The sequence below is a fragment of the Simochromis diagramma genome, unplaced genomic scaffold (genome assembly GCF_900408965.1).
Source record: "Simochromis diagramma unplaced genomic scaffold, fSimDia1.1 OVJJ01000463.1, whole genome shotgun sequence".
Lineage (NCBI taxonomy): Eukaryota > Metazoa > Chordata > Actinopteri > Cichliformes > Cichlidae > Simochromis > Simochromis diagramma.
In genome coordinates, this window is record NW_024386941.1 from 3,615,588 (window position 1) to 3,635,996 (window position 20,409).

The 20,409-nt window shown below is 42.1% G+C and overlaps 1 protein-coding gene across 1 annotated transcript in view; it reads right to left on the minus strand.

Annotated features, from left to right (window-relative positions):
* LOC120737043 (LHFPL tetraspan subfamily member 6 protein) overlaps positions 1–20,409 on the minus strand; it is a 56,422-nt gene that overhangs the window by 4,605 nt on the left and 31,408 nt on the right. The window lies entirely within an intron of this gene.

Genomic DNA, 20,409 nt, shown 5'->3' on the forward strand with positions numbered 1-20,409 from the left:
CAATCCTTTGGTACATGACACGGGCTGTGATTTTACTACTCTATCACATTTATACAGCAACAAAACAAAGCACCACAGCCATGTAGCTCATAAAACTGAAACAAATGAATGAGAACATATGCAAATAACTTGGCAATTTCTCACTGAGGCAACAGTGAAAAAAACAAGCATTTTTGGTACACAATAATTACTGTAAAACTCTGGAAAATCCTTGAGGGACTTCTTTATGTCAGTGATTAAAGAGACTTATGATTATGCCTAAAGCTGCGCACAGAGACAAGAGCAAAATCTAGTCAAGGCCATTACATTAAGGATTAATATCCTCAATATTTGCCTGCAGCCAGGTCTTGACAAGTTATTCCCTGGATGTCAAGGCCTGTCTCTTAAAATTACCCTGTGGGGGCCCCTGGTAGGTGGCTCTGCCATCACATTAGCTTAATCCCCTCAGATGTGTCTGCTCTGCTATCAGTTATGGGATGTGATGATGGCAGCAGAGGGAGAGACGGGAAGAAAGCGCTGCCTTCCAACCTGATTACCCCTGCCATCCAGGTCTGCCTTATTACATCTAGGCCAGATAACAAGCAGGAATTAGTCCACATGTTAATGAGGATGGGCTAGACAAACTGGCTAACATCTGAGGAGGAGTAGGTAGAGTGAAAGAGACATCTGTGTTGTCCCTGGTCACAGCCAAAAGGACAAACGAAAACGGGCTGTCTCAAATCAATTGGGTGAAACTCTGGCATGTTGATGAGAATGAGGGGATAGCAAAAGGCTCTGACCATGTCTGTGTCATTACAGCTCAGGATCAGAGGGGATCCAGGGATTTTAATACATAACAACTGAGCTGTTTCTCCCTCAAACCCTTAAGAAAACTTCAGACGAGTTCCTCCTTCAGACCTAAAAATACTACCTTTAGCCCGTGCACTGCAGCAAAAGCGAAACAGGAGCATTTGATGTAAATCCCTATTCAAGCAACCACTATGGATACCTGATGAGTCTAAAAACGCACTATTTTAAAAGGTGCAAATATGTATTTAGGAGGAAGGGCGCATTCACGCAGCCATTAAATTTTCTCGGTTACATAATGTTACTCGGTATGTTTTGATTCAAATTTGTAATAGCAAAGACTGTAAAGCATGCCAGCATGATAATGTATTCATGATTAATATTTAACATAATTTAAAATTCTCTTTCAAGTGTTGTGTAATGCAGAGATAGAGCAGCATGTAATCAAACTGAATTTCCTTGCAGCAAAATGAGAGGAGGTAAAAAAAAAAGAAAAAAAGAGCAAAAAAAAAAAAAAAAAGACTTTATTTCCCAAAGATGTTATTATTCTATCCAGTGAGGTATAATATTTCCATTTGAAAAATCAAACTTGATGGCAATTCTCAATCATACTTTGGTTAACACGTTTGCTAAAACGATCAAAACCATAAAGTTGCTCAGCTCTGCAGCAGGCACCAAACAGAGTAGAATGGGAAAAGAAAGACTTCATTGCATAGTTTCCACATCAGGTCAGATTATGATGATGACAGTGAACGCTGGAAATTGCTCCCAGACTACGGGCGGGAGGGGAATTATTGCCACAACAAAGACTGGAGCTGAGGTTCATTGTGTAAGCGCCTAAAATCAAAGGTTTCCATGTGAACTGTCACTGTTGGCTGTTGTTTTTTTGGAAGTAAACTCCCAGAGTCTGCAACGCTGCAGTGGGTGAAATCAATGTGAGCGCTCACATGTTACCGTAACACTATTAAGACAGTTACCGTGGGAGCAGATGAACAAAAAATATGGGCACACTGCTAAGGTGTAAATATGAGGTCCCACGTTTCTCTTTTGGCTTTTATTTATTTGATTTCTTTATTTTTTTTCCCCTCACGATGGCTAATTCCATCAAATCCCATCCTCCACACTCCACACTGGTTATTGAAAACCAGAGGTAGGGGGGCTGTTGACTGGGATGTAGGAAAAAGATTACTGAGAAAGAAAAAACCCCAAAAACATTCTTTCACATAATGTTCATGAGCCAAGCTGTTAGAAAGAAGTGTGCTGTTGTGAGAGGCAGCTACCTCAGGCTCTCCTTCTGCATGCACGCTGTTATAGTCAGATACTTCTCATCCTTCTTATTATCCCGTCCTAAGCTAACACTGCTACACCCCGATCTGCACAAACACACAGTTGGGGATTTGTGTCAGTTAGCGTGTGGTTGTCAGCTATAGATATGCTTCTCGACCTTTTGTGCCTTTCCAAGTGAGATTGAAGATTTCCTTTATTGCGACTGTTCTTAAATGTTTCAAGATGTTCTCACATTTTGTGACCTAAATCTAATGTCCTGAGTCCTGGTGTGAAACCTACTCAAGTTACAGACACACGACGGTCACAAGCACTAAAGCTAATTAACCATAAACAGCATTTTACTGCATGGAACTTCACATTCTCTTTGCTGCAAAACAGATTCTCCGAAAGAATTTAAAAGTCTTGAATTACGAGTCGTTTCGTTTCATTGAGGTCTTTGAGGTATTTCAGAGCTTTTCCCAAAGCACAGAAAGGAAATCGTCTCTTTCAGACAACATGAACAGCAGATGGTCTCATGATGAAATCGTTGCAGGACTCCGCTATAAGCTGTCATGAGAATAGTTAGTGGAATAAACCACAAGTCTGTCACAGAGCCTTTGCTGCAGCTAGATGACACTCTGAGACTGACAGAACGGATGACAAATATGAGAAATATACAACAACAGCTTGCATCGACACACAGAGGCAGAGGCAGGCAGAGGAGTTATCACACCTAATACCCCCCCCCCCAAAATAAACTGACCCGCTGAAATGTCTGTGCCATCAAATCTACCTCTTAAGCAAAGAATTAGTGAACATAAAAGTTCCATTACAGATACGAACTATTCTGTAGCCTGTCACTTTAATAACCACTCTGATTTCCTCCTGTAGCTTTCAGCATGTGGAGCAGATTTCTCCTCACAGATGGGGTGATGGTGACAGGAGGTTATGTCAGAGAGAGCTTTTGTGCATGCACTCCTTATGAACATTGTAACCACTGCGAGGGTTTTTAGTGTAATGTTATGATTAAACTATAATGGTCCATATATGCTATGCCTGATGGTTGTGCAGCATTTTTCTCTATTGATGAACATTCTACCACATTATGTAGAATATATGTTGATGGTCTTTGTGTTTCTTTACTGTCTCTATAGATACTTTCTCAAACTAGTCCACTTGATTTTTATACTGTGTTCAGCTGGTATTACTGTAATAGGGGTCCAAGCAGCAGAGCTGTTGGATAAGCCCTAGTATTCCTGCATTGGTGTCTTCTTTCTTCTTTTAACATTTAACGCTCTCTTGAGTGCCACCCATAGGTCAGAGTCGGAGGTGTGATTATAAGCATAACTATGGAAGCCCGTTTCCGCCACTAAAAAGAAAAAAGTATCCATAACTTGAAATTTCGACTTATTAACTCAAAATTTTGAGAAAAGTAACTTGAAATTTCGAGTTAGCGCTGCCAATCAGTAATCTATGTGAATGACATCATTTCCTTTTTACCTGGAAGCTGAAGCCCTCAGCTACAAATGCTACAGCTAAGCTACCAAAATTACAGCCAGTCATTAATGCACAAATTGCTGATTATTTTCAGCGTGGCTTCACAAATGATGAATTCCTTGAGTTATTAGCTGAATCACATGGCTCTACTATCAGCAAACGTACTCTCGAAAGCGCCAATTTGTTGCGATCCGGTTTTGAGTGCGCATTCCTCTGCGCCATATCTTTCTGGGTAACAAGAAAATGACGTCATTCATGTAGATTAATGATTGGCAGAGCTAACTCGAAATTTCAAGAAAGATAGCTCGAAATTTCGAGTTATGGTTCCTTTTTTTTTTGTGGCGGAAACGGGCTTCCATACTTTTGAAACACACATTTGGTTTTCAAAAATGAGATATTAGTTTAGAGTATCCTGCGACATCAATTTCTAGTATGTTGGAAATTTTGCTGAAGTTGGAACACTTTTACAGGCTATAATATTTTTCTAGTCTTGACTTTAACTGCAACAGAATGTCTTCAGACTGTTAGAGATGATCACCAGACCAAGCCACGGCTAAGTTGTCTGAAGGATCTTTGGATATTCTGAAGTGTTTGTTTGTTACAGCAATAATCAGCTAAACAGGAGGTCACATTATATCTACACAACTGTTCTGTGTATTATTGCAAAACCTGTAGCCCTTCCTGGTATTCTCCCTCCAGCAAATGTGTCCTTTCACTACTGGGGGGTAATGAAATGCCTTTCCCTAACAGCCACACTTTGAACATAATGATATCAAATTGTCATGGCAACTGTGCTCGGCTGAACTACTAAGTCCACTAGTCGTTGCTTGAGCCCATATTTGAAAAGTTTTGCACTGATCTGCATGCATGCTTTTTTAAAATTCAGTTTTATCTACTGCTCCAGTGCAACTGAAGTCAAATGAACTGTACTGAAAAGCCAAATTTGTTACTTAGTGAGCTTGTTTTTTTTTTGTTTTTTTTTACTATTTCAGCACTCCTCTAAGCTGTCATGATAGGGTAGTTAGTGGAATTCACCAGAATGCTGTTGCAGAGGCAAGGCAGGAACTCATAATCTATAGAAATCTGCCAGCACCATCATCCACAGACCCCGTGTGTGCTTTCCACAGAGGTGATTAAGGATCCAAAGAGCTAGCTTTCTTTAGTAGCATCAATCATGACCTCAGGTCAAATTTAAAGATTCCCCTTAGCTTTCCGGGAGATCAGGAGAGGTTCAAGTGTGTCTCTATCTGGGAGGTATGTTTGTTTGCCTTACTGCATTTCGCCAGCAACCACTGTTTGTAGAGCGTCCCCCCCCCCCATTTTTGAAGTTTTGTTTCAGTTGCTTTGGCAGCCAGCTGATGCTTTATAAGCTTCAGGGGTGGATGAGGCGAAGAAGAGGAGGAAAGGGCTGGATAGTGAGTGCAGTGCAGAATATATGAGGCCAGGCAACTTATTCATGATCGAGTTTCAATTGATCTCCGTGTGGTCATTATCGGAATGACTATGTCAGGGCTAATAGCTTGTCTGAAAGGCTCTTCTATGAACTTGAAAGAGTTGGGTTAAATAGATTTAACCAAATACAATCAGCCTCACATATCAGTGTACAATCCAGAAAATCTGCTCTAATATAGTGATCTTTCTTCTGCCTCTGCTTGCCTCAGATTTCATCATCACAGTTGAGCACTTTTTTCAAATCAAATTTTTGCCTGCCTAAAAAGCATACAGAGAAGTGTTTTATTCCATCACGGCTAAGCCATTGTTCCCCATCTTTCTTTCTCTGTCAATGCTTTTTTACCTGAATGAAAAACTGCCCCCTTTTCATATCCCCCTACATTCTCTGATTCAGGCAGTGCTGATGCCTTTTGTCAAGCTTTCTTGCTCTCTGTCAAGACCCAAGGAATTTCTTTACCCTCTTTCATGCCCCGAGACAATACCATTCAAGGTTATCATTCAAGAGGCCAAAAAGGGCAGGGGGAAAAAATGCAGAGGCTAAAGCTGGAGAGAATTTTTGTGGCCAGGGAATTGGAGTGTGGATGTGCCTGAGTGAGCTGGCTTAATGTAAGACAGTCCCTTTTGGGCTTGGAAGATCATCCAAAAGAAGTAGGAAAATGTAAGAGCAACCACACCTGGGAAGACAGTCTTGTTCTTCTATTTATACACCCTTTGCTCAGCATATGTGTTAGACTTTTACTTACCAGAAACATGCCAAAGATGGATAAAAACTACACGATCAATAAACTGCTTCATTACTCCAGGAAATGCATGAAACGTGACTCTAGCCACATTGTCATTCTCTCTGTGTTTATCTTCCAGAGCTATAATGAAAAGCACCAGGGGTTCACAGTGTCATATCAGCCTAAAGAGGCCAGTGTGACTAATCTGTTCACAGACCCGTCCCTGCATGTCGAGGCATGAATTCGCTTTCATTTAAAAAACAAGACAAACAATAACATGTAACGTTTCCCTGCCTGCTTTTTAAAAAAAATCTTATTTTGATTGGCTCCGTCATTCAAGTTGGACTGGCTTAGTCGTTTTAGCAGGGCTTACTCCTGTGTGAGCATTTTTGCTGGAAAAGTTGGGGAATTTTTTGTGAGTGAGAAAGGGATCTGGAGTTTCACTTGAAAGGAGCAGTGAGATGGTTAGATGGAGGAAAAGGGGGGTGCAGAGACAGGAGGGATTTAAATAGGGTATGTGAAGTATGTGATATTTGATGTGCACAGTGAAGCATATAAATATTTGCTGCTGCTGCAAGTGACTGGCATTTGGCTGCAGCTGACTGTTAGTCTTCTGATTGGTTTTCCAGTCATTAAAAAGTATCAAGTATTTTTAGTTTATTCATGTTATTTTGTTAAGTAGCTACCTCTGCGATCCTGCCACATACAGGGCAGCTGGAAAAGACATAGTGGGAAAGATGCTTTTCCTGTTCTTTTTAAGGTGTTTTCATACTTGTACTGTTGAGTCTGTGGAAACTGAAATCTGGTTTTCTTTCCCCCTTGGTACAGTCCATTTGTGCAGATGTTAACACAGCAATCACACTCAAGTACAGTGTGATCCGATCTTGATCTGACCCAGCTACCAAACTGTGCATGGTACGGTTTGAGCAACATGTCTTCCACATAGCCACATATGCTTTGCATTCTGCGATGTGGCTGATTACCATAGACATGCAGGAGTAAATTCTCCCTGTTATCCACTAGTTACGAACATGGCACCTTCTTCCTATATTTACTTTTGTTCTCCCTGCTCCAGACACATGTGGCCAATAAGTGGATCGAGGGCTCTCGCATGGTTTGTAGCGACACATTTTTGATTCCCTTGGTGTTTCCTGTTTGCTAGAAAAAGCCACAACTTTACAAACTCATAATTCAGACCAGAGTAAACGAACTACAGGTGAAAAAACATCCTTACTTGGTACCCAGGGGCTGGACCATGGCCAACTTCCAAGCAGAACTTCATATTCATTTAAACTACACACAATTACCTCTGTTATTTGCACAGTTATTGTTAAAATTACAAGTTTAAAAACCGCACCCTTTCTGACATCCCTACATCCATCATATTACATCATATCCTGACAGTCTGTTAGACACACCAAGGACTCTATAACTGCACCCTCTCAGCCTGGCAGGCCTTTTGTGTCCCTGCCATTATACTGAAAACAAAGAAAACAGAACCATCAAGATGGTTGATGCATTAGTGTAGTTGAATTTAAGTTAACCTAATTCATTGAATCCTTTCAGCAGAATATTAGTACTACAGTTTTAGTTTGATCTGTAATTGCATTTATTTGTCTTTATGTATAAGGAAAAACCCACTGAACCAACCACCCACTCAACAAGCTACAAATTCTAAGAAATAAGCCTTTGGAACGACTCTTTGCATCCCAAGTGTCGATGTGCATGCTGCATCACATGTGCTGTGAGCCAACGCAACCGCCTTCACTGCAGTTTTTTTTCTATTATGTCATTATTATGCTGACAAAATCTGCCCAGAACGACATGCAAAGTATTGCCAAAGTACGACAGATGGCGTCTTCTGCCATGATGAAACTGACAGACAGACTCACGAGGTGAAAACAGTACCTGCCACACTGTCACAGCTAATAATAAACTGAATAAATTTGTTGCCTACTGCGTGATGGTTGACTACACACAGAAACTCTGCTAGTCCGCAGCTTCTGTTTAGTTTCATGTTTCTCCATGATTTGCTTCACAATTTGAATATCAAACACAGGAAACTCTATTACTGACCCGGTCGGTGAGATCAGAGCACTGTGACAAACACAGTCTGACTATTCATTCAGAGTGTGACCATCATCTCCATGACGCACCCACCTCATCTTCTCTTTGGTATTTGCTTCCGGCCCACAAAAAAGGTCAAACTGATAGAAACACTCACACACCCACATTATTATTTCATGCTCATATGATGTCTGTGTGGTTTTACTTTTATGTCATCCTGCAAACCTACATGTTTTTTCATGTATTCTCTCATTGTTTGGCTTATTTGCCTTTTGTCTGTTGAACATCAGTTGCCCTCCAGGAATGACTTTAAAGTAAGCTGAACAAAAGCGAATTAGAGTGTTTTAAATATCCATCAACAACCCTTATGCCGTTTAGTGGCTAATCAGATTAACATTTTGTCAACTGTATCTTGATTTAGCAAGTCAATTTAGTAAGTTCCTTACATTGTCAGAGATATATAGTATATGAGACGATCTTACAGAGTTTAGTTGACGAAATTTGGACTATGCTTTAGGATAATTTTGTCATTAGTAGGCGTGACAAATATTTTCTACAAGCAGAACTTAGGGCAGAGATAAACTCGTGGTAGTTAAAATGTACTTATAAGTTAGGGCTGTGGAAAAACTTGAGTAAATCAAAAACTTTAATGACTAATGACTTTAATGATTGATGTAATCAGTTTCGATGACCAAAAATAAGTCAGAAATGATGAACAGCAGGTCTAGTTTGCCTGTGCCCCTCTGCTGTTAACTCAGTCTCATTTCTCTCCTGGTCCACCCATCAGTCAACATCACTGGCCCTGGGCGGAAAGAGCAGTTTGTGTTTTATTGATGTGTTTCAGTGCTTTTGCTAAAGGCGTTCTGTCAAGAGCTGGCCTTATCTAATCACACCATTCATTTGTCACACAGTTTCCTACTACAACCAGTAATTAATAAAAACACCAATTACACAACAAAATGAACTTCTGCTTCATCGGGCGTGATCAAAACCTCTCTCGGTCTGCTAGCCCAGGAGAACAACACGGTGCAGAAAATGTGCACAAGCTGAAAATGGGCTGTGCTAAATACGTAGCAAGTAACTTTCAAAAGAGAACATCCTCTGGATGCGTGCGGAGAATGAGCTTTTCACACAAGGGCGTAGATATTTTCTGTATGTCTCACCCTTTCCACTGACGAACCCATGGCTCTCTGCAAGCGTAACAATGTCTCCTCTGATCTCATACTGCAAATTGGATATCATTCCCCCTCCTTTTGGCTAAGATGAGAGTGCAAGTAGGAGGTATGGAAAAAGAAAGAAAGAAAAGAATTTCAGCAGCATCCAAGAGAAATTTCTCCTTTTTATTTTCCAAATGCTACTCATTTAGTTTTCCTTAAATGCAATGCATACTTTAACCTTTCTCTTAAATGTAGTCACCTCTGTGCTAAAGCTAGTGTGTAAAATCCTGAAAATTATATTCATATTGTATATCTTAGAAACCCTACCATTCCTGGATCACTTGACTTCTACTGTTATCAATTTGCTGCCTCATTCCCCCCCCCCAAACAAAGTCCAAAGAAAGATCAGCTTTTGAGCTATCTAGCAATATTTTAATGACTTATTATCACTATGAAGCTTGGTGGCAGGGTGGTGACAGTAAGCTACTTTGCTTGCACATGACACAGATGGAATCAAAGACAACTCTCAGGCTATTCTGGGCAACAGTTTTTCAGCCCTCTTTCAAATCAATTTTCAGTAATTAAAAGAAAGACGAAGAATGTGCTAAATAACATGCATCTATGGCAAAGTGTTGAAGAAATGATCTGCATGGCAGCCTGGAATCTCTGTAAGTCATAGCTTTTCCATCAAGAGTCAAATGAAGAAGAAAATGTATGTTGAGCACAACAGAGCCAAAGGCGATGAAAATCCTCCTCAGGGTAGGATCTACTTTATAGGGTCCTGTGTAGCTGTTTTAACTGGGTCATATCTGATGTGTCGAGTAGCTCCCTCCTCCCACTGACAGAGCCTTACAGAAAAGCATAATGGTGTGCCATGTGTCCGAAAGCCAGCATATACCTACAGCACTGCGTTCCTCTCTTAATTACCCTTTATAATGAGCAAAAAGCATGCTAGCACAAGGCCTTCTAGGGAGAGGCAAATGAAAGACATTGCAATCTACGCTGTAATATTCATGTTAATAGCATCCAAATATGCAATGAATGTTTTAGTATCCTCCATGCAGACACTGCCAGATATCAAAATGCCTTTGACAGTACTGGGTCTCATCATGTGAGCTGCTCCATACCGCAAACACAAAGAGCCTCCTTTCAAAAGACAATGCAACGCTTCAGGGATCAAGGAAAAACTGACTCCCAATGCCAAGTGTAGCTACAAAGTACTCCACAGCCTGTGTTTAAAATCCCGGCCCACTACATTCACGCTGCCTTCTGGGACACACACCAGGCTAGCTTACCACCAGGGATTTAGTTGGATTGAGTTTAAGCAGCCTTACTCTGCTCTCTAAAATCAAATATTCCCTAAACTAACAGGTCACTCTCGCTTCCAGGGTTTCATTGTGTGGGTGTGATGTGAAAACCATTCAGCAAGAGCGGGCTCTCTTAGGACCTGGGGCCAATTCTAAAGCCTTGAACATGTGTATGGATATCACCAGAACATAGATAACATATACATATATATATATAAAAATGTAGTAAACAATTTCTGAAGGTAAATAAGGCTTTATACTGAGAAAAGAAAAAATGTTTCATAACTACATACTGTCTCTTAATGTCTATTTTCAGTCCGCATGCTAAGCTAAGCTAACTATGAGATGATGGAAGTTTTGCATTTCCCATCCCCACATACTAACAACTTCAAAAGTCAAACATTTTTTTTTGTGTCTTACTTATTTACAACCACCCATCCATTCTCTTCTGCTTATCCAATTCAGATCACATGTGGAAATTACTTTTAAAAGAAATAACTTCTTATGCATTAATGGTGAATGGTTATATGATAAAGCTCGAGTGGCTCCTCTTTCATGTTCTGCCGTACTATTGACATTTAAGAGCCCTTGAGGAAGAGAATAGCAGAAATGAGAGCACATTATGCAACATGTCAAGTAGTCTGTGAGCAATACAAAAGGGCAAATGGAGAGCCAGAGATCAGATTATATGTGCTCATATAATCATGTGTGCTCATGACATTTTGTATGATACTGAATTGGTATTGTGATCCTATAATCTTATAATATCTGGTTTATCCTGTCCACTCAAGGATGAAAAGCTTTCTGCCACAGTGACTTTACAGATTGAAACCAAACAGATGTCAAGAAAAGGCTACTGGTTCTATTTCAGGTGAAGTTTTACCATTACAATACTTTATATTGCTATGCCATCCATGACAGTGCAGTAAGTACTGAGGTAAAATAAAGCTAATGCTCTTACATTGTAGGAGACTGTGCTGATGAAATTATAGCTTCCTTGTGAACCCTTGTATTTTGGGTAGTGGTGTTAGACTCACAAATGATATAATATCATCCGAAAAAAGTCCAGTTTCTCGACACTGAGCGGTTGGAAAAACGACATCACAGAGAAACTTGTTTGAGTCACTTTGGTCTTAAAATCTCAGATGCGGTAAAGCATGATGAAATATACAGAGCCCCTGAAGTCGTTTCCAAAACTAGTGATTATTTTTTTCCTTCTTCATTAGACTACTAGCTAAATGTGATGACTTAATTCCTGTTTTGACATGCACTTAAATTCCATGTTCATCTTGATAAACAGTTTCTAATTTGTCAGTTAAGCCCTTAGGCAGAATAAATCAAAAACATTTAAGGTAAAGAAATAAAAGCGTCTGGATGAGAATGAACTCCGACAAATTAAAACCCAAAGGGTTGGGCGATAGCGGGTGGACTGAAAATGAAGCACTTTATATGGGTAATTATAGAAAATACAGACAACAACCACAAATATGTGAAATGGCATTGCTTTGCTTAGTGCCGCATCCATTTAGGAAAAAGCGAAAAGCCACACTCTAACGCAGGATGATAAATGGATAGGTTATTTATCATATTTTTAAAGGAAAATGAAAAGGTGGTATACTGGTCAAGTTTGTTTTTACTATGCCCCAGACAATAAAGACCTAACACCTCTATTACACTTGTGCCTCCCACAACCATATGGCTTCAATCTGCAGCAGGCATTCATGCCATAAGAGCAGTGGATCATATGAATCCACACATTATAGCAAGGCCACAAGGACGAATGAAAATCAATAGTTCCCTGGGACTTTCCAATACTGCCTTTCACTGAGGAATATATATATATATATATATATATATATATATATATATATATTAGGGGTGCAACAATACACAAAATTCACGGTTCGGTTCGATACTTTGGTGTCACGGTTCGATATTTGTTCGATACAAAAAAAATGTTCATGCCTTTTTAATTTGTCATTTATTAAATTTTTACGGCACATTCCGCACCACATCTCTGTGCGTTCATCATTTGTTTGAAGCCAGCTCACCTCCTGCAACTACTTTTCCGAGAATACCTGCTTCTTTTGTGGTTCGGACTCCTTCTGACATTTCTTTGGAGGTGGAGGAACATCACAGTAATTGCTTAAAGGAGCTTGCTTCTTCGACATCTTTAAGAGTTCTAAACAAATGTCTGTCCTCCTCCTGAAAATCTTATGTATGCAAACACGCGTTGCAACTTCTTATCTTGTGCCCGTTTTTTATTTTGACAGCGAATGTGCACCTGCGGACCACTTATGTGCAGCCCTGGTTATTTCGCTTGTCATATTGCAGCCACAGAAATTCTTTTGTCCATGAAACCATAAAGCTGCACTTTCTTTTTGCCTTATAGTCTGATTTGTCATAACTTTTCCGTTTTGTGGTAAGCTTTTCTTTGGCTGTCACTTCTTCACCCTGACCTGTCTTATTTGGCTCAGCAGAACTAAAATATTGTGGCGAGCTCAGACAAGGAGGAGACGGAGGTATCGTTTAGTCTTGCTTCCCGTGAGCTAGCCAGGGAGCACAGCCGTTTATTGACATCTGCAGAAGAACACTGCCGCTAGCTAACTGCTCAGCGCGGCAACAGCACAGCAACAGCACAGCAACAGCAACAACAACAACACACAGGGCGCCCTCTGACCCCGGAAAGACACACCGTCGCAGCGAGAGGGCGTCACCCGTCACTATGGCAACATAAACAAAACATAACTGTACAAACAGAACCCCGAACAGCCCTGACCCGCTACATAGCCCCCACCTAAGGGGTCAGTCGTCCCCGACGACCCCATTACCCCACACAAAGTCCTGCAAATGTCCAGGGGCCCGTTCTTCGTACCTCGCTAAGTAAGTTAGCTGGATTTGATTGTTGACGATTTTGCGTGATCTTGGATCGTTCGGTTCCCCGAAGCTCATCCGGGACTTGCTGCCATAGCAACAGAGCCGTAAGCGTAAACCTGCTCGGGAGCAGGCTTACTTTATGTAAACAGGATTAGATCGCGGCCACGCAGGTATGTCCGCTTCATGTATACGAAAGCAACAGCGATATTCCACCACTGTTTCACCATAAATAAATATTATCAATGTAACTAAAGATAATGCAGCACTTGATTCTTTTTTTTTTTTTTTTTTTTTTTTTTTTTACAACTTTATTTATAGTTTTCCAACAAAACAGTCCAGAATTTCTTACAAAAGTTGCGAACCCTACCCCCCACCCCCATCCAGGTGGCATCCCCACAACCAGGAAGCACAATACACACAACACAAAAAAAAAAAAAAAAAAAAAAAAGGGGGGAGAAACACTCAAACCAATCTGTAACAGACATTATAGCACCAACAGCCGGACCCCGGCACATGAGAGAAGAAACAAAGAAGAAAAAGGGAATAAAGAAATCCCAACAGTCAAAGTACGGGCATTGAGGAGACTGTGGACAGCAGGCCGAGAAGAGAGCAAGAGCATAAATTACCAACAAGTAAAGAACAATAAATCAGGCAAAAGACAGACTCTTGACATGAGTTATGAATCGTGACCAGGTTTTGTCATATTTACTCTCCAAGCCGCGCACGGTATACCTAATTTTTTCCAGAGCTAATCCCAACATCACCTCTCTAATCCAATGGACGTAGGAAGGAGGGTTCGACGCCTTCCAGCTCAGCAGTATCAGACGGCGGGCATGCAACGAGGCAAAGGCTATTGCGTTTTTGTGGAGGGGAGAGAGTCTCAGCTCTTCCCGCGGTACACCGAAGATAGCTATCAAAGAGTCGGGCCGCAGTGTTTCACCCGATATAGCTGACAGTGATTGAAAAATTGATGCCCAGAAACCACACAGAGAGGGACATGACCAAAACATGTGCCCCAAAGAAACAGGAGAGTAATCACATCTAGGACAATTCGGTGCAACATCAGGGTACAGTTTAGACAGTCTGTCATTAGAGTAATGGAGCCTGTGGACGACCTTAAATTGAATCAGGCCATGTCTAATACAGAGAGAAGACGTATGTATACGCTGTATGGCTTTCTTCCAGATGTCTTCTGACATGAGTTCTCCAACCTCCCCTTCCCACGCCGCCTTAGGTTTGTCCCATGTATGAGGGCAGCTTTCAAGAATCAATGCATAAATCTTCGATATTGCTCTTTTAGTGGGCTGACTCACACTAAGAACTAGATACAGTAGGTCCTTAGAGGGCAGAGACGGGTACCCTGGGAGAAATTTAGAGGCAAAACTCCGAGCCTGAAGGTATCTGAAGTAGTGAGACTTTGGTAAGTTATGGTCTTCACACAAATATTTAAATGAGACAAAGCCATCCTCAGTGAAGAGATCTTGAAAGAAAACCAGACCGTTTCTGTGCCAGATTGCAAATGAATGATCTATTTGAGATGGTGTAAAAAGATGGTTAAACATTATCGGAGAAAAGCCACAAGTATTTGTCAAGTTAAAATGTTTCCTGAATTGACCCCAGATCTTAATTGAATTTTGAACCACCAAATTGGAGTTCAGTCCAGATGCTTTGACATTCAGTGGGAGAGGGGCAGTTAAGATCGAAATCGGGGAGATTGGGAGTGTAGCTCTCAGTTCCATATCTGCCCAGACTGGACCCTCCCCATCCGCAAACATGGTTATCCAATATGTCAGCTTGACAATGTTAGCAGCCCAATAATAGAATAAGAAATTAGGTAAGCCCAAACCACCATCAGCTTTAGCTCTCTCCAGGCTTGCTCTCCTTATGCGTGCAGGTTTTTTGTTCCATATGAACAAAGAGACAAAGCGATCCAGCTGGGCAAAATAGGATTTGGGGAGAAAGATGGGGATCATTTGGAATAGATAAAGAAACCTGGGCATTACAGTCATCTTCACCACATTTATCCGTCCTGCCAGCGAAAGTGGAAGTTTTGACCACCTATCCAGATCAGATTTAGTACTGTCCAGAATAGACCTGTAGTTATACTGGAAAATAGTCTTAATCGAGCCAGCTATTTCCAGTCCCAAATATGTGAATTTGTCATTTTCAATTTTAAAAGGCAAATCGTCATAAGTGGTCTGTTTTGCCAGATTGTTCAATGGAAACAGTAAAGATTTTGATAAATTAACCTTATACCCCGATATGTTGCTGAACTCCCGCAGCCAGCGGAAAAGGTGGGGCATACTCCCAATTGGGTCTGATATCTGCAAAAGGAGATCATCAGCATAAAGCAGAGTTTTATGAGTTACCTCACCCCTGGATATACCTTTAATCCTCTCATCAGATCTGATAGCAATTGCCAGCGGTTCGATCGCAATGTCAAACAGGAAGGGTGACAGGCAACAGCCCTGCCTCGTCCCCCTGTAGAGCGAAAAATATTCCGAAATCAGACCATTTGTCCTGACTGCAGCCATAGGCGTTGAATATAGGACTTTAATCCATCTACAAAAAGTAGGTCCCATGCCGAATTTCTCCAGAACTGTGAAAAGGTAGGACCATTCGATTCTATCAAACGCCTTTTCAGCGTCAAGGCTCAGAATAACTTCCGGTTGTATTGTCGAATGGGGGGAAGCACTTGATTCTTTTATTGATTTCACACAGATACATACAGGTCATTCCCTAAAAAAGGGAAATGTACTATTAATCATTCTATTTCATGCATTTGATTATTTCAGATGTAATTCATATTTTAGAGTAGTAATTGCAAATTACTTCGTGTAATCAAGATGGGAGACCACGGCTATAAAAGCGAAAGTGGATTTGGGAAGTCTGTCGCAGCCATGTCCTGTCCGTTTACGCGAGCAGCCCATTGCGGAAGGTGCAAGATTGATAAGGAGAGTTTTCAGAATTCAGCGTATATTGCGGGATAGACAGGATCCTTTAGCTCAGCGCGACAGTGTGCTCATAGAGAGATATCGATATTCCCGTGAGAGTATTATTCACTTAACCAACTTGTTGACGAGGGGGTGCAGGACCACCACCTGTCTTTTTGTGCTCTGCCCTTTTCTTGGTTGCTGTTATAAACAAACAAACAGATTATTCCAGGGTCTCTTTCCAAGAGACGAAAAGCAATATCAGTGATAAATATTACCATTCTGTAGAATATTCTTATATTTCACTTTTACTTGTTCCCATGTTCTAGTGGGTCCTGTCGTGGCTCTAATGTGAAAGGGGATATAATATAACATAATATAATATAATGTAATATAATATTGGATAATATAGTGTAATATAATAAATTTACCCTACCGCCTACTGGTGTTGGCCAGAGGGGCCGATGGCGCGATATGGCAGCCTGGCTTCTGTCAGTCTGCCCCAGGGCAGCTGTGGCTACAACCGTAGCTGCCTCCACCAGTGTGTGAATGTGAGAGTGACTGAATAGTGGCATTGTAAAGCGCTTTGGGTGCCTTGAAAAGCGCTATATCAATCCACTCCATTATTATTGTTATTATTAAATTACTTACGAGTTTAATTTGTCAGCAACTTTCTGCCAGCCCTCTCTCCTTGCTTTTGCAGCCTTTGCAGTGTTCCCCTGCGTTCTGATTAAACTCTGAAACTCCTGAAATCCCTACTCAAGAGTTCTTGCTCTGCTGCCGAAAAATACCGCGCTCCTTCGACATTTTCGCCGACCAATCAGAGGGTTGCCGATCAATGTTTCTACTATCGATGCGTAGCCCCTTTTACGACACCCAGTGATCTCACATTACTTCATCCAGCTGTACTGATCTTCAACAGCAGGTGTGTTCGGGGAACCGGATTAGCGAGCTCACGGTTAGCGCGATGGTTTGGTCTTGGATGTGTCATTTGATCTTGGATGTAGTAAGCGACGTACGAAGAACGGGCCCCAGGTGCCTTCTTTTGGCGCACCGGCCGGTCACGACCGGCGGGGGAAAAGTCACTCGGGTCAGAACATGGGGTGCCACCATCATCCCACTTCTGACACCAATGTGGCGAGCTCAGACAAGGAGGAGACGGAGGTGTCGTTTGGTCTTGCTTCCCGTGAGCTAGCCAGGGAGCACAGCCGTTTATTGACATCTGCAGAAGAACACTGCCGCTAGCTAACTGCTCAGCTTGGCAACAGCACAGCAACAACAACAACAACACCACCACACAGGGCGCCCTCTGACCCCGGAAGGACACACCGTCGGTGCGAGAGGGCGTCACCCGTCACTATGGCAACATAAACAAAACATAACTGTACAAACAGAACCCCGAACAGCCCTGACCCGCTACAATATGCTGCTGAGAATATAGCCCAGAAGAAGCGTATAGTATAGCTTTTATTTTGGAAAGAGCCATTTCTCTGTAATAAACTCTCTTTTCCAAATTTGAGTGATTCCTCAATCAGATACAGGTGTTACCGCGCCAGATCCGCGGCCCCGAACCGTAGTAAGGAAACCTCTGGCAGTTACTTGAAGGTTCCGTAACTGACTCGTAGCCGGCAACAGCTTACTATACAGGTCAACTCCGCTAGCAAAAAGATCGAAGGAGGCGTAGGAAACTGCTTCACCGAACTTTATTTCTTCTCTAAGGCATGAACACCGCGTACAGTGGGCTGAAACAGTTTACTCACAGCGAGCATCGCCGACACAACTCTGGCGGTCGAGGGAGTTATTATATTCCTTTTATTTCTTTTCTTTTCGTCTCTTCTGTAGCTAACCGTTACTTTTTCCCCTTCTCCGCTCTCTCTCTTCACACACACACACCAGGCAGTCCCGCTACACACATCCCGAATACATTTCCCATCAGGCTTCATCCTTAAAGGGCCATGCCTGTAACACACAGGGCTTGCAAAATCGCTAGCCCGACGTCCCGAAGCTAGCGATTTTTCCAGTCGTACTACCAAAATCTATCTCTGCCCTGCCCGTTGGGCTATTGTAGGAAGAAAAATACATGTCAATGCTTTTGCACTCTTTCGGAAATGTAGCTGGGTAATTATGTCATTGGCATCGGTGAGCCACTGTCAATATGTGACATATTGAAATCGCGTTTGAATTTGTGCTTGTTTTTTGCTTTCACTTTGCAAATGTCCAGGTACCTCCTTTTGGCGCACCGGCCGGTCACGACCGGCGGGGGAAAAGTCACTCGGGTCAGAACATGGGGTGCCACCATCATCCCACTTCTGACACCAATGTGGCGAGCTCAGACAAGGAGGAGACGGAGGTGTCGTTTGGTCTTGCTTCCCGTGAGCTAGCCAGGGAGCACAGCCGTTTATTGACATCTGCAGAAGAACACTGCCGCTAGCTAACTGCTCAGCTTGGCAACAGCACAGCAACAACAACAACAACACCACCACACAGGGCGCCCTCTGACCCCGGAAGGACACACCGTCGGTGCGAGAGGGCGTCACCCGTCACTATGGCAACATAAACAAAACATAACTGTACAAACAGAACCCCGAACAGCCCTGACCCGCTACAATATATATCCTGCTGCTTTTACACACACACACTCACATAACGCTCAGCGATTCTCTGGGCGATCAACCTCTCACATGTTTAAGCTTGCTGCTGGAGATTTCACTTGTCATGTTTGAATTGGTGCGCAAATTATCATCACTCACCAATCAGTGCTGTTGCTGTTGGCACGATTGCAAAGTGAAAGCAAAAAACAAGCGCAAATTCAAACGCGATTTCAATATGTCACATATTGACAGTGGCTCACCGATGCCAATGACATAATTACCCAGCTACATTTCTGAAAGAATGCAAAAGCATTGACACATATTTTTCCTTCCTACAATAGCCCGAAGGGCAGGGCAGAGATAGATTTTGGTAGCCCGACTGGAAAAATCGCTAGCCCCAGGACGTTGGGCAGGCGATTTTGCCCTGTATCTGATTGAGGAATCACTCATCTTTGGAAAAGTGAGTTTATTACAGAGAAATGGCTCTTTCCAAAATAAAAGCTATACTATACGCTTCTTCTGGGCTATATTCTCAGCAGCATATTAAACATAGCAGGTCCCCATAAGGAGAATCATGTGCTAACGGCTGTCTAAATGACTCGGGTAAAGTTTGTAGCATGCGTGTTTGTTGTTTTTGTCTGCTTCCACTTGTCTTTGCACTAGGATGATGTCGGTGTAAATGTGCAGTCATATTTGTTGTGTTCCCACTAGTGCTGTCAGCATAAATCTAGTTGAAATGACCTCAGATCGCCCTGCATGGGGCTGGACGGCAAACACGTTAATGAGCTAACTCCGCTAACACACTAGCTCCCACCCACGTAATTGAGCATTGCGTGGCACATCCAACATACTGTTTTACTTTAGTCCATGAGCGCTTACCTTCAGGGTCATACCTCACATGAAAACCAAAATAGTTCCAAACGCCAGATCTGAATGAGGGTGGGGGAGGTTCAATTTGCCATGTTGCAAGGAGAGCTTAACTTCTGTCTCGCTAGCTTGCCCTGCGCTCAGTGAATCTGCGTTCGACTACTCCGCCTAGGCTGCACTGTCGAGTGCAGATCCACTGAGCGCTCAACACAGACAGCATCGTCAGAAGGAAAGTTGATAAAATAAATGAAAAATGTATTTTGTATTGTTCGATACATATGCGTACTGAACCGAAAGCACTGTATCAAACAGTTCAATATCGATACGAGTATCGTTGCACCCCTAATATATATATATATATATACACACATACCAGGATAAACCAGTACACTCTGAAACTTTAATCTTACTAAATGTATTTAGTAATTTAGTCCAATTTAATGTATATGTGAAGTGGTAGCTGACTGATAGTAAAGTCTAAGATTGTAGATAGTTAAAACAAACAAAAAAGCCAGGATAAACCGCCAGCAGGGCCCTGCTGGGTGTTTTTATAAAAAACACCCAGCACGCCCCTGCTGGCGGTTTATCCTTCAAGCTCGGGTCCTCTACCAGAGGCCTGGGAGCTTGAGGGTCCTGCGCAGTATCTTAGCTGTTCCCAGGACTGCGCTCTTCTGGACAGAGATCTTCGATGTTGTTCCCGGGATCTGCTGGAGCCACTCCCCTAGCTTGGGAGTCACCGCACCTAGTGCTCCGATTACCACGGGGACCACAGTTACCTTCACCCTCCACATCCTCTCGAGCTCTTCTCTGAGCCCTTGGTATTGCTTCTCGTGTTCCTTCTTCCTGATATGAATGAATGAATGAATGAATGAATATATATATATATA